The 13,304-nt window shown below is 44.9% G+C and overlaps 1 long non-coding RNA gene across 1 annotated transcript; it reads right to left on the reverse strand.

Annotated features, from left to right (window-relative positions):
* Positions 1-332: 332 nt before the first annotated feature.
* LOC309532072 lies at positions 333-12,912 on the reverse strand. The gene is made up of 5 exons (XR_014219582.1): positions 12,717-12,912; positions 11,394-11,553; positions 9,213-9,293; positions 3,053-3,135; positions 333-636 (listed from the first exon to the last, which is right to left on the reverse strand). It is a non-coding gene; the product is annotated as an uncharacterized lncRNA (long non-coding RNA).
* Between the last annotated feature and the right edge of the window lie 392 nt (positions 12,913-13,304).

Below are 13,304 nucleotides of genomic sequence, written 5' to 3' on the forward strand. Positions count from 1 at the left end.
GCTAGTAGTATTCTGAATGCTGGATTTTTACTTTTTGGCCAAAGACCATTTGGATGAACTTGAACTGAACTGTGATCCAAACATGAACCAAACTACAGTCGTACCTCGGATGTCAAACAGAATCCGTTCCGGAAGTCTGTTTGACTTCCAAAACATTCAACTTCCAAAGTGAGGCTTCTGATTGGCTGCAGGAATCTCCTGAAGCCAATCGGAAGCTGTGGAAGCCCTGCTGGATTTTCGGCTTCCAAAAGTACGATCAAAAACCAGAACACTCACTTCTGGTTTTCGATCATTTGGGAGTTGGAACGTTTGACTCCCCAGGCGTCAGGAGCCGAGGTACGACTGTACTAACATGAACTATAATTAGTTCCTTTTTGGACACGATGGACAGACGTTTTTAAAAACGTCCAAGCTCTTGAATAAATTCCCCACATAAACCTTTGGCCTTCATGAGCAGGGTTAGAGGGGTGGACAGAGCCTAGTAAGCCCATCCACACTCTGCCTGCTCATGTGTAGATTTCACTTGCATTCAGAATGTCTGTATAGGGTTCAATGTGCAAAGTACTGCGTCCTGTTCTTAGTCACGTAGTCACTGAAGCCAACCAATGAGAAAGCGAATCCTCCTCCCAGAACAACCTATGGATTAAAGAAGATTTTGGGGCGTTTATTCAGTGTAAGCGGAGGCTGAGAGCCATGCTCTCCAAGGCAAAGCTGCCATGGACCCTTCCCCACAAAGGGCACATGGCAGCATAACTATGCAAGCGGTGTGTGAATGCCACCTGGGCTGCCCAGATGAAATCATTTATGTACTAATCAAGGACCATAATAGATAGAAGCAGCAACTATTAGGGCACCTGGGAAAGAGGCAAATGGCTCACAGAGGTACAATCAGCCTCAGAATCTAATATAGTAGGAAACAGAGAAAACTTGAGAATGCCATTAGGGATTAATTTCCCATTGCAGAATGTGAAGGTTCACTTTTAAATTAATTGCACTTTCCTCCATCCCCATTGTAATTAAAGCAAGTGAAACATGGCAAACATGCCACTCAAGTCTCAGGCATCTCATAGAATCATAGAATCATAGAATCATAGAATCATAGAGTTGGAAGAGACCACAAGGGCCATCAAGTCCAACCCCCTGCCAAGCAGGAAACACCATCAGAGCACTCCTGACATATGGTTGTCAAGCCTCTGCTTAAAGACCTCCAAAGTAGGAGACTCCACCACACTCCTTGGCAGCAAATTCCACTGTCGAACAGCTCTTACTGTCAGGAAGTTCTTCCTAATGTTTAGGTGGAATCTTCTTTCTTGTAGTTTGGATCCATTGCTCCGTGTCCGCTTCTCCGGAGCAGCAGAAAACAACCTTTCTCCCTCCTCTATGTGACATCCTTTTATATATTTGAACATGGCTATCATATCACCCCTTAACCTCCTCTTCTCCAGGCTAAACATGCCCAGCTCCCTTAGCCGTTCCTCATAAGGCATCATTTCCAGGCCCTTGACCATTTTGGTTGCCCTCCTCTGGACACGTTCCAGTTTGTCAGTGTCCTTCTTGAATTGTGGTTCTTCTCAGAGCTGTCCAGGTACTTGCTACTCATCCTACTCATTTTTTTGTGGGTTCCCCCTCTCAGTTTTTTTTAAATATGAAGATCAATCCGTGTATTCATAAATGTAACCCATAAGTGCCACAATTCCGTTGGGATTTCCCCCAAGCTTTATTTTATGCCCGTAGGAAAGATTGCAAGAGGAACCTTTCTTTTGTAAAGTGATCTTCTAATTCTGTTCAATATCTATCATTTTCAAGGCCAAGTAATCATATTTAATAGATCCTAAATTATATTCTGTCAGGCAAGGACTCCCTTGACAATATTAACCAGTGCAGACAGACTGCAGGGTGTAAAAAGAATACTCTCTCTCTCTCTCTCTCTCTCTCTCTCTCTCTCTCTCTCTCTGTGTGTGTGTGTGTGTAGCCTGCAAGAACTTTCGTTGAGTGGCTCTCCCAAAAAGGACCCCATTTGTCTTTTTTTCCTACTTCTCCTCCATCTTCTCTAATGAACAACAATGATCATATAGGTTGCATCCAACAATGTTGTTGTGATCCTAGAATGACTTGTGTTGCGATCCTAGAATGACTTGTGTTTGTGCAATGAAAGTTTCCTTCCCTCGCTTTCTCCTGTGCCCTTCCCCCTAAATCTACTCTGGGAGGTTTCAAACCTTCCAGACAGAAGGTTCCATTGTTTGAGTGGAAGATTTTCCTAGAGGGCAATGCCTTTGTTGGATGCAAGTTAAAACCCTCAATCTTCAGTGTTGATGAAGGAATCCACTGGGAGCGGCTGCCGAGACCATATAACACTGGTCCTGAAATACCTACATTGGCTCCCAGTATGCTTCCGAGCACATTTCAAAGTGTTGGTGCTGACCTTTAAAGTCCTAAATGGCCTTGGCCAAGTATACCTGAAGGAGTGTCTGAGGGCTTTCTGGCGGTTCCCTCACTGCAAGAAGTGAAGTGACAGGGAACCAAGCAGAGGGCCTTCTCAGTGGTGGTGGCGCCCGCCCTGTGGAACACCCTCCCATCAGATGTCAAGGAAATAAGCGACTATCTGACTTTTAGAATACATCTGAAGGCAGCCCTGTTTAGGGAAGTTTTTAATGTTTGATTCTATTTTTAATATTCAGTTGGGAGCTGCCAAGAGTAGCTGGGGAAATCCAGCCAGATCGGCGAGGTAATAATAGTAGTAGTAGTAGTAATAATAATAATAATAATAATAATAACAACAACAACAACAACAACAATAATTTTGAGCTGTCCTATCACTGGCTGCCACTGGAGTTCTGCAAGACTTTGCTGGATAAACCCCTGGGATTGCCCACACTGGAATAAAATGTACCCCATCTCAGTGTTGCCCTGGAACTTTCCATTCTCACTTTAAATGTGTGGGGTTTTTTTTCTTTTTCAGACTTTCCTAGGTTTGAAAAGCTCCTCATTAGAAGGGAGAAATGTATGGGACAACACCGGGATAGGGAATACATACTGTGGAATGCATACATACAGTAATGAGGAGACAGGCTGGTGAGAATCCACATTTTGCTTTGTTGTGGACAAGCCTTCTGAGTCTTCAGTATCAATGATGCCCTGTGGAGTTATAAAGAGACAAAAGCATTTTATCTTGATTGATAAACTACACTGGAGAATTTCCTCTTCTAAATACTAGCATATGAAATGGAGCAGCTCCAGGTTAATACACTCACTGCTGCTGAGTCCCATAACTGAGGGGCATATGAAGTTCTTTATATAAGGTGAGAATGCCACCTGTTCGCACCAGCTCTGTCATTTTAATCAAGCAACTGATCCCAAGATCACAAAGCGTCTTCCATCTCCTGAGGAGATAGGAGGAATCCAGTCTTCAGGAGTGGAAAATGATTTTGTGATAATTCTGTTTGTCAGGCTACCGCGGCTCTTCACCTATCATACACAGCAGTATCCTGACAGGCAGAGCTTTGTCTACACCTACCAGCATGCAAGAAAGCAAAAAAGAAAGGGGGGAGGGTTGAGAGAATGGTTAATCATGACTGACATGAAAGCTTTGGCAACTTCTGCATTGGAAAATGTCCAAAGCAATAAAATCCAAAGGACCAATGACAACTGTATGTTGATACCCCCTCAAACAGGGATGGTTGGGTGGTGGTGGTGGGGGGGGAGAAACTTGCAAGAGTACAAGGTGAAGTTTCGAAGCTGAGAATTATAAGAAATACAAGCACTGATAAGCAACTATTCTGCATCCCTCACCTCTTTGCTTTCTTCCTCTAATGGGCACTTTGACAGACTATGTAAGGTATGATAAGCACTCATAGTCATGCCTCTGCCTTGTGGCTTAAAGTTCTGCCTTACCTGAGAGGCTGAGGAACCGCTCAGGGTGTCAGGGATCAATATACTTGCAGGGGTTGCCTATGGCAGCACCTGCAGGTGCCACTGTGCCCACCAAGACTTTCTATGGTGTCCACAAAAGGTCACTGTCCCCTCATAAATCCACAGTGCACGAGAGACCATTTGCTTTTTTTGCCCAGTTCCCTTCTGCGCTGGCTTGGCCTCTCCTGTATTGAACACCACCTACTCATAAACAGGCCTACATTTCACTGGATGCCAAAACTGGACAGAGGAGCAGGGGAAAGGTTTGATTTGGTTTGTCACTTTCCCAGCAATCCAGCTGAGCTCAAAACGGCTCACAACAACAATAAAAAAACAACTTTTTTCAAAATCACTTCTTAGTACAGTGGTACCTCAGGTTACAGACGCTTCAGGTTACAGACTCCGCTAACCCAAAAATAGTACCTCGGGTTAAGAACTTTGCTTCAGGATGAGAACAGAAATTGTGCGGCCACGCGGCAGCAGCGTGAAGCGGCATTGGCTAAAGTGGTACCTCAGGATAAGAACAGTTTCAGGTTAATAACGAATTAAGTTCTTAATCCAAGGTACCACCATACAAAACAAAAATACTATAAATACTAGGAAAGTACAAGAAATGATCTAAACAATATAAAATAAGGGGGAGGGAAAAGCACAAAATGCAAATCAATCACATTGGATCTATGTTAGGAACACCAATCAACAAAAAGCAGAAAAACTATCACTCAAATTGTTCTCACTTAGGAGTTTCTCTTTGTGAGTGAGTATGGCAGTGGCTGATTTAGGTGCCCCCCCCCTTTGATGGGTGGGTGGAGGGTATTCCTGTCTGTCTGTTTTTATGTTTGATTTTGTGGTCTTGTCTCTTTTTTGCTCCTTTATATGCTGCAGCCATTTTGTATTATGCCACCCATCCAATGACATCCTTTTTATGACTGGCAGGCAGAACATTCTCTCAAAATACCAAACATGCCTGCTGGCCTAAAAGGGTTGGCAGTCCTATAATATGGGAAGTTGTCCAATAAAGAGCAGAGAAGGGTACAGACTTGCTACAGCACTTGCTAGGCCCCAGTTGAGGAGTTTTACAGCTGGTTCTGCTGCCACACCCCTTTCTGGCATGTCAGCAAGTTTCTAAGTTAAAGCACATAAGAAGAAAAGCATCTTCATCTTGAGTAAGGAACAAGGATAGAAGACCTCAGGTTGGCCACTGTGCCTTTGATCCTTGGGGTAATTCTGGAAGTTCTGGAACTGGGAATTATTTTCCCAAGTGGTGGTTGGAGGGCAGTTGTTGTTCGAACCCTTGAGCCCCATAAATACTACAGCCAGCCACAGGGTCATATTCTTCTTCTGATGTCTTATCTAGGTCTGTGCTGTTATTGGCACACAACAGGTTGTTGGAGAGGTTTCTGGCAGTCTAGATGACACAGCATCTGGGTTTTGCTCCAAAGCTTCTGCTTCTGCTGCTACTTGCAGCCATGGGGCCAGAGGGTAAATCTTAGACATTTGTGAAGACAGGCTCCAGTGGATTGAGCAAACTAGACCAGTAGTGGGCCTGAGGGTAAAGAAGACTGTTTCTGCAGGTGTTGTAGAGGGAAGTGACGGGTAGATGGGGCTCATCTTCCTGGGAAGGTAGGAGAAGGAAAAGCCTCATCCTAAACCTCCACTGCCTTGCGGGACATCTTCGGGAGAAGGAGAAGAAGAGGAGGAGGAGGAGGAGGAGTTTGGATTTTATATCCCTCTTTATCACTACCCTAAGGAGTCTCAAAGCGGCCAACAATCTTCTTTCCCTTCCTCCCTCACAACAAACACTCTGTGAGGTGAGTGAGGCTGAGAGACTTCAGAGAGAAGTGTGACTAGGAGTGGGGATGTGAACCCGGTTCACCAGATTAGGGGTCCACTGCTCTTAACCACTACACCACGCTGGCTCTAAAAGGCTAAGGAGTAAGTCCTACACAAATCCAGAGTGGAGTCCCTACGAACTCTCTTGTATGCCTCCTTCTGGCAACTCTTTAAGCCAAGCTGGTGTCAAACATCTTGCTCTGCTTTCCTATGGACCACATCTGTGAGGCAAAGAGGGGGGAGGTGGTCTTGTCTACTGGGAAGCCCAGGACTTCCATTCACACGGCTCAGGCTTGCACCCCAAGGAAATCATTTTGGTGCTGCTAGTGCAGCAGTTTGACTTCATTCCCAGAGGCACACTCCATTGTCTATCAAGACAAATGGATGACGACAACAACAACAACATACCCACAAGGTCATTGGGCAGGTCTGGATTCACCCTCCCATTGCTGGGACCACCTACATCTGTTTTCAAATGCACACAATGCTGAGTAATGCAGAATCAATTTGCACTGAGGTTTTATCTTTGGGATGAATATAATGCCATTTGTTCACCATTCATCATTTATCATTCTAAATGACTGGTTTGGAAAGATGAACAATTCCAGCCAAAACAGGACTGGGCCTTGCGGTTCTTTCATCGGACAGCCCCAAAGTAAATTTTAAATAGTATAAACCAGTTTCATCCAGTTGAGCACCCATATTTGGTCACATGAATCTCTCTTGGAGACTAAAATAGGTGAAAAATGTAGACCTGTCAGATCACTACAATCTTCAGAGGTTGCACAACTTGCAGTATTCCACCTTGTGGCAAAACAGAGGTGGGCACTGCTGTGTTTCTGTCGTTCATTAAAAAGATACCTTTTGACCCCGGTGGTCCCCTGACCATTTTAAACTGCCTTCTGTCTCATTGATGCTTTATTGTGCTGATATGTCTTACCATTATTGCTTTATAGTATTTATATATTTTCCCCATGATTGTATTCATCCACAGTAGCAAACTGCTTTGGGGTTTTTTTAAAAATGAAAACCTGCCTAGAAATGTTTTTAAAGCAATTAAATAATAACAATAATAAATTTTCTCCACAGTGGAAAAAGAAATAAGATTTCACCCAAATATTGAAAAAAAAAGAGATGTTCCAAATCCAAGAAAGGGTGATATCTCAGTCTCTCATTGTCTCATCTGAGTTAAACTTTAGTTTAATACCACCCTAGGTGCTTTTCAATTTAGAGAAAAGGTGACATAGTAGACCATGCATGGCATGAAGAAAGTGGATAGAGAGAAGTTTTTCTCCCGTTCTCATAATATTAGTCTCCAATGAAGCTGAATATTGGCAGATTCAAGAAAGACAAAAGAAAGTAATTCTTCATAGAGTGCATTGTGGAATTTGTTCCCACAAGATGCCCTGATGGCCACCAATGTGGATGGCTTTAAAAGAGGAACAGGCCAATTTGTGGAGGAAAAGACTAATCCTGAAGGTTATGTTCTGCCTTTTCTGCCAGAGCAGAGGTGGATTTAAGGCAGCACAGCCAGTTCTGCCACACCGGGCACCGAACCTAGGGGGTGCGGCAGGACGTCAGAACAGTGACATAGTGAATTGAGCAGAATGGAAGGCGAGAGGCGAGGAGGCACTGAATGTTGGCTTTGCACAGGGCACCGCTGAAATCTGAAAGACCAAAGTCTGTGTCTGGTCAGAGGCAGTATGTTTTTGAATACCAGTTGCTGCAAACTGCAGGGCAGAAGAGTGCTGCTGAGCTCTGGGTCTGCTTTTGGGCTTTCCATAGGCACCTGATTGACTTCTGTGATAACAGCATGCTGAACTTGATGACTCACTAGTCCAGACCCTCCAAGTGTCCCTATTTTCCAGGGACAGTCCTGGATTTACAGAAGATGTCCTGGTTTCTGATTTGATCCCAGAATGCCCCAGTTTTCCTCAGGATGTCCCTATTTTCACTATTTTCATCACAGAAACGTTGGAGAGTAGCTGGGGAAACCCAGCCAGATGGGCGGGGTAAAAATATATTATTATTATTATTATTATTATTATTATTATTATTATTATTATTATTAAGTTATCCTCCCCCCGAGCCATCTAAAGGCAGCCCTGTACAGTGGAACATCGGTTTTCAAGTGTCTTGGAAGCTGAACAATTCGGAACCTGAACATCAAAAACCTGGAAGTGAATGCTTCCATTTTCAAACACACCTTGGAAGTCGAAACGGCTTCTGAGGCACGTTTCTCCATTTTCCTCAATGGAATTTGCCAATCGCCCATTGCGCCTCAGTTGTTGAACGTTTCGGAAGTCGAACGGTCTTCCGGAATGGATTCCGTTCGACAACTGAGGTACCAGTGTATAGGGTTTTTTTTGGGTTTTTTAAATGTTTTATTATGTTTTCATATATGTAGGAAACTGCCCAGAGTGGCTAGGGCAAACCTGTCAGAAGGGTGGGGTCTAAATATAATAATGACAATGATAGGATGTCCCTATTTCCATCAGAGAAACATAGGAGGGTGTGCTAGCCTGATGCAGCAAGTCCTTCCCATGTTCTTATGAAGGATTCAACATGCACATGCTCAGTGGCGTAGCGTGGGGGGTGCCAGGGGTGCCGGCCGCACCGGGCGCAACTTCTGGGGGGGCGCGCTCCCTGCCTCCGGAGTCGCCGAAGAGCCTCGGGCGCAGGCTGTAGCGGAGCCGCATGTCTCGCAGCGCCCGGCTGAAGGCGCCCGGCAGGCAGCGGCTCTCAGCGCTCGCCGCGGAGGACGCGCCAGGCAGCCCCTCCTCACAGCCCCGCCTCCGCCGGTGCTGCTGCAGCTGCTGGGCCGTTGCATTTTCCTCGCCTCTCTGCCCCCCCTCCTCCGGGCAAGCGGCGTCGTTTGGGCAGCAGCGCCAGCGGCAACTCGCAGGTTAGGGGGTAGGGGGGGCGCAAATTACGTGCCTTGCCCCGGGTTAGGGGGCGCAAATTACTTGCGTTGCCCCGGGTGCTGACAACTCACGCTACGCCGCTGCACATGCTATTTCAACCACAAGCATTTCACTATCAGGATTGACCATGCCCAAGCACGGAGAACCTCCACGAAACACACAGCTTCCCTCTCCCTGCCCTGATTTGGCTCCCATAGAGACACTACAAATTTTAAGCTGGTTTCCGTTGCCTTCAGTATTGCTTCCCTTTTTAAAAAAAAAAGCAAAGGAAATAACATTATTATTACTTGCAAAAAAGAAAAGAAAAGAAAAAAGATCCTGTTATAAACCTTTGCTTTCTGCCAGAGGAAATAGGGGTTATGTTTTTTCTTAAAGAACAAAAAAAAAGTATTGTGGCTGGATATAAGAGGAGCAATGGTATAACCTGCCAAATGTATTTTATTAAGCTTCTTAAATCTTGCTAATAAGACAGAAGAAATCAGTCCTGGTGATTTATGTGTTGTGCAAAACAGGAAGGAAGCCAAAAGGCAATGGCTGGCAACTTACTAGAGTGTCCCTGGCCTGTAGGATGCTCATAGGAAATAGCTGCTATTATGCTGTGTCTCCAGAGGGCATTTTTCCAGTACTCTGTGGGGGAAGAAAGCACTTCTGGAATCACTTCTTTCTGAATCATCTAGCTGTAGATCAAATGCAGTATATACATCAGAGCTTTAGTGGGAATTGCTGGTAGGTCACTGATATGCAAAGCTAAACTTTAATCGTCTTCAAATGTTTCAGGGCCATTTAGATTGCAATTCTGAGAATCCGGCAAGTGGGGGTGGGGGGAGAAGGGGGGGCGAATCGTGCAGGGAGGTTGGTGGGGAGGAGGGGAAGGGCAGTGTGTGTGTGTGCGAGTGAGAATCGATGGGCCTGATTCACAAGAAAGTTACAGATCATTTACATAGGAAAGGAATGCATGAAAAATCCTTGACTGCTTGCCTCCGTGATTTATGAAAGCCCCTTTCCTGTGCAAGCGATTAACTGCACTCCAAATGCTGTGGGAATCCAACAGAGAGAAAGTGGCTGAAGAAAAAATGGGGACTGGACTGGGATGGCAGGTGGGGTGGGGGAGAACTTCATAACCTATTAACCATGTGTCCTGAAGCCCACATCATCACACATCAGAAGTATTCTTTCAGCTCATCCTCCCCACATTTGTGTCTGTGATGAAAGGGTTGAACCCAGTTCAGATTGCTGTGAGGAACTGCGTTGTGAAATGCCTTCTGTGTGTTAAAGAGCCAGAGTTGTGTAGGGTGAGAGTGTTAGGCTAAGGCCAGGAAATCCCAGGTTCAAACCTCCAGGTGGCCGTGACAGTTATTGGGTGACCTTGGGCCAGTTGCTCTTTCAGCCCAACATACTGTGCAGGGTTGTTTTATGAGGATAAAATGGGGGGGGGGAGGCAAGAGGAGGAGAGACCAATGTTTGCTGTCAATGTTTTATTTATTTTACAAAGGTTTAAACTGCTTCCCAGCCTGAAAAACAAGTGGTGGGACTCATTTAACCAGCCCCATCAGTGGAAGCCCTGCATGAGGACGTCTCCTTGCACAATGAGGCTTTACCCCTCTCTCCTCCAACATGTGCCCCTTGCACTGTGCAAAATGGGCTGGGGGGGCTGTTTGCAGAAGCTCCAGAACATGGGGGTTGGAGAGGGGGGAGCATTGTTCCATCTGGCAAGCTGCAATGCTCAGATGGAATAACTGGAAGAGCAAGGCATAGCATTCCACCCAGTATGAAATAAAATACAATAAAATTTCCACGAAACTTAGAAACAATAAAAAACATTTCTACAAATGGAGAAAAGGCAGGATAGTAATGTGGTAAGTAAGTAACTAACAACACCTTCCCTGCATGTAGAAAACAAAGATTATGTGGAGTAAGATTCCAGTTTAGCCCTCTTCCTGCTGTGCTCCTTTATGGTGTGCATGGAGTTCCATTCCTATGAGGAAACATTCAGACCTGCAGCTTATGCCTGCAGTTGGAAATGATGATCTCTCAGATGTATTTTACCACAGGGTTTTGCGGAATGTGTGTGGATCAGGCCCTAAACAGGGTGGACTTGTTTGAAAAATGTAGGATTGCCCTGAAGGGAGCAGACTGGATAGTGATGCCTCCATGCTGGTTTTTAAAATCCTCATGGATGGAAGATGAGAAAGGATGCAGGGTGAAGAGGTGGCCCTGTTTTTTTCTGAAGAATGGCTTCACCTCAGCTTCACACCTGCTTGGGGTGGTTTCTGAAAACCTACCAGAGTACCTTTAAGATTTAGAATAATTTGTTTTTTAAAAAACAATGTTTACACTGGTTTTGCTTAGCAACAGCCATGAAGAGAGTGTTCAACGGGGAATGCCCGCTGCTTAGCTCATTAAAATATTTAGAAGGAAGCACATCTTATCAGAGCCCCTGGGGCTGCCAAACCATGCCTCTCATTGTTCCAGAAGGCAGGTTGTTTCTCTGCCTGGTTTCCCTTTTCTGTCCTTGAGTGAGCTGACAGGGAAGCTCTTGTTTACAAGCTACCCCTCAGTAACCTGGATCACAAACAGCAGTTCTCCAGTGGTTTCTGAACAGAAAGTACAAAAATGAGTTTTCCTTGTTCACAAGTTTGTTACTCACCTCTCTCTACTTTTCCACAAGAGTTTACACACACACACACACACACACACACACACAGTTTTCCTCCAGATGATTCTTACCATTCTTGGCTATTGAATAAGTCACTGAATACCACTTGGCCATTTTCACATTCAAAAGAGGTGGTTCTGTGACCGTTTTTCATCATTTCAACCACAAATGTAATCGAGGGGAACTTCAAACTTTATGCCCGCCTGTGAGTCCCATTGAGTCCCATTGTCTCTATTCAGGCCGAAATGAAAAGAATGAAACCTCTTGGTTCCAGCAGTTCCATTTGCGTGTTGAGTTCCACAGTGCCACCCCCCAAAAAATTCACACTTCACACCAATTTTTTGTTTAAGGTTTTTGGCATAATTTTGGCCACAACTTTATTCAAATACAAAAATTGTGAGTGGTTGCTTAGGCACTGGTTTGACTATCTGTCCTTGCCCCCACAGGACAGTGCTGGCACTTCCGGACTCCACCGGAAGCCAGCGTGGGAAACAAGTATTGGGTGAGAAATGAGGCTGGGAATCAATCCAACACTTCTCACCCTCATGTTCCGGTGGGGCTTGCACGGCCCAAGCCCGGCTCCACGGACAGGACGAAAGAATGGCAAGCCCCTGGATTCCTTTAACGGAATTCCCTTTCCGCATCATTTGGAGGGATAGGCACTTATCCCTCCAAGAACCAATTTAACCAGTGCCTAACCGCCAACCTTACAAGTTGTGACGATTTGCTACATAGTAGGCAAAAACCAAGTGGCACAGCCAATCAGCCAAATGGCAAAATTCCTACCAGGCCCCCGCTCAAAGGCGGACGACCCCTAGACAGGCATAGCAAGGTCAATAAACCAGAAAAACCACCCTATAAAAGGGAGGGGGGGCGGGTGATCCGATGCAAAACGGCCAAGAGGACGGCCCATCGTCTTGGCACCTATATTTATATACTCTGACTCCTCCTCCGAATTAGCAACACTCAAAAATCCCCAGCAACCCAATTAACCCTTTAAGGGTTTGGGTTCCACCAAAATTTGCCTAGTCATGAAGCAGTGGCCTGTTCCCCAACCGCAACACGTGCTCTCTCCTAGTGAGAACACGCTTTCTGAACCTCCTACTGAAATTCCTTTGTCCAGCAGTGATCACCTTAAGATCAGTAGCAGAGTGTTCTGGCCGACAGAAATGTTCTCTTACTAGACAACATTACGCAGTGCCTGAATGACGATTCAGACCATTAGAAACATTGCAAGTAGAAGTATTTCTCAGTTAGAAACAGCCCTCGGAAGCAGTCCACTTCAACTCTAAAACTTCTACCCTTTTTGCACATCCAGTTTAATTACTTTCAGATAAGATTTCAAATAGTTGGTCTGTGTCTTTCTCATCTGTTCTCGCCTTAAATTTAATTACCAGAATCACACACAATGGAAGTTAAGCCCCAAGTTTCTTTCCACCTTCATCACTTCTCATAACTGCAGTTTGGTGTGTGCGCTCTCGCCATCAACAGTAAGATCAGAGCAGTGTTTAGAGAACTTGGAAAACGTTGCTGTCAAAGAATTCTGTGTTCTTATCCATATAAAGCATTGTGGTAACTTCCCATTCCATGCCCAAGCAATCTACTAGGAATTCCTTTTTGAAAGATTCAGTATAGCATGCACTTATTTCTTTATATTTTATGTATAAGCCTTTCCTGCTGTTCTGAGTCTTGCTAAAACTAACTAAATCAAAGATGCAAAGAAAAGCGATTAGAACTTCTGCAGGGTGTTTCAGTTCTAATACTTACCAAGTAGGAAACTGTTGTTGGGTTTGTAAAAGCAAAACCAAACTCTTCTTTTGCTTTATTTGACAGAGAGCATGCAAGGTAGAGCCAAATCACATATCATGTGATAGCCCATTGGTTGGCTGGTTGGTTATTTATTTATTTATGGCACCATTTGGCAGAAAGATGGGCTGCACATTTAACAAGCAAATAAAGTAAGTAAGTAAGTAAGTAAGTGC

The sequence above is a fragment of the Podarcis vaucheri genome (genome assembly GCF_965113315.1).
Source record: "Podarcis vaucheri genome assembly, chromosome: 1".
NCBI classification, from domain to species: domain Eukaryota; kingdom Metazoa; phylum Chordata; class Lepidosauria; order Squamata; family Lacertidae; genus Podarcis; species Podarcis vaucheri.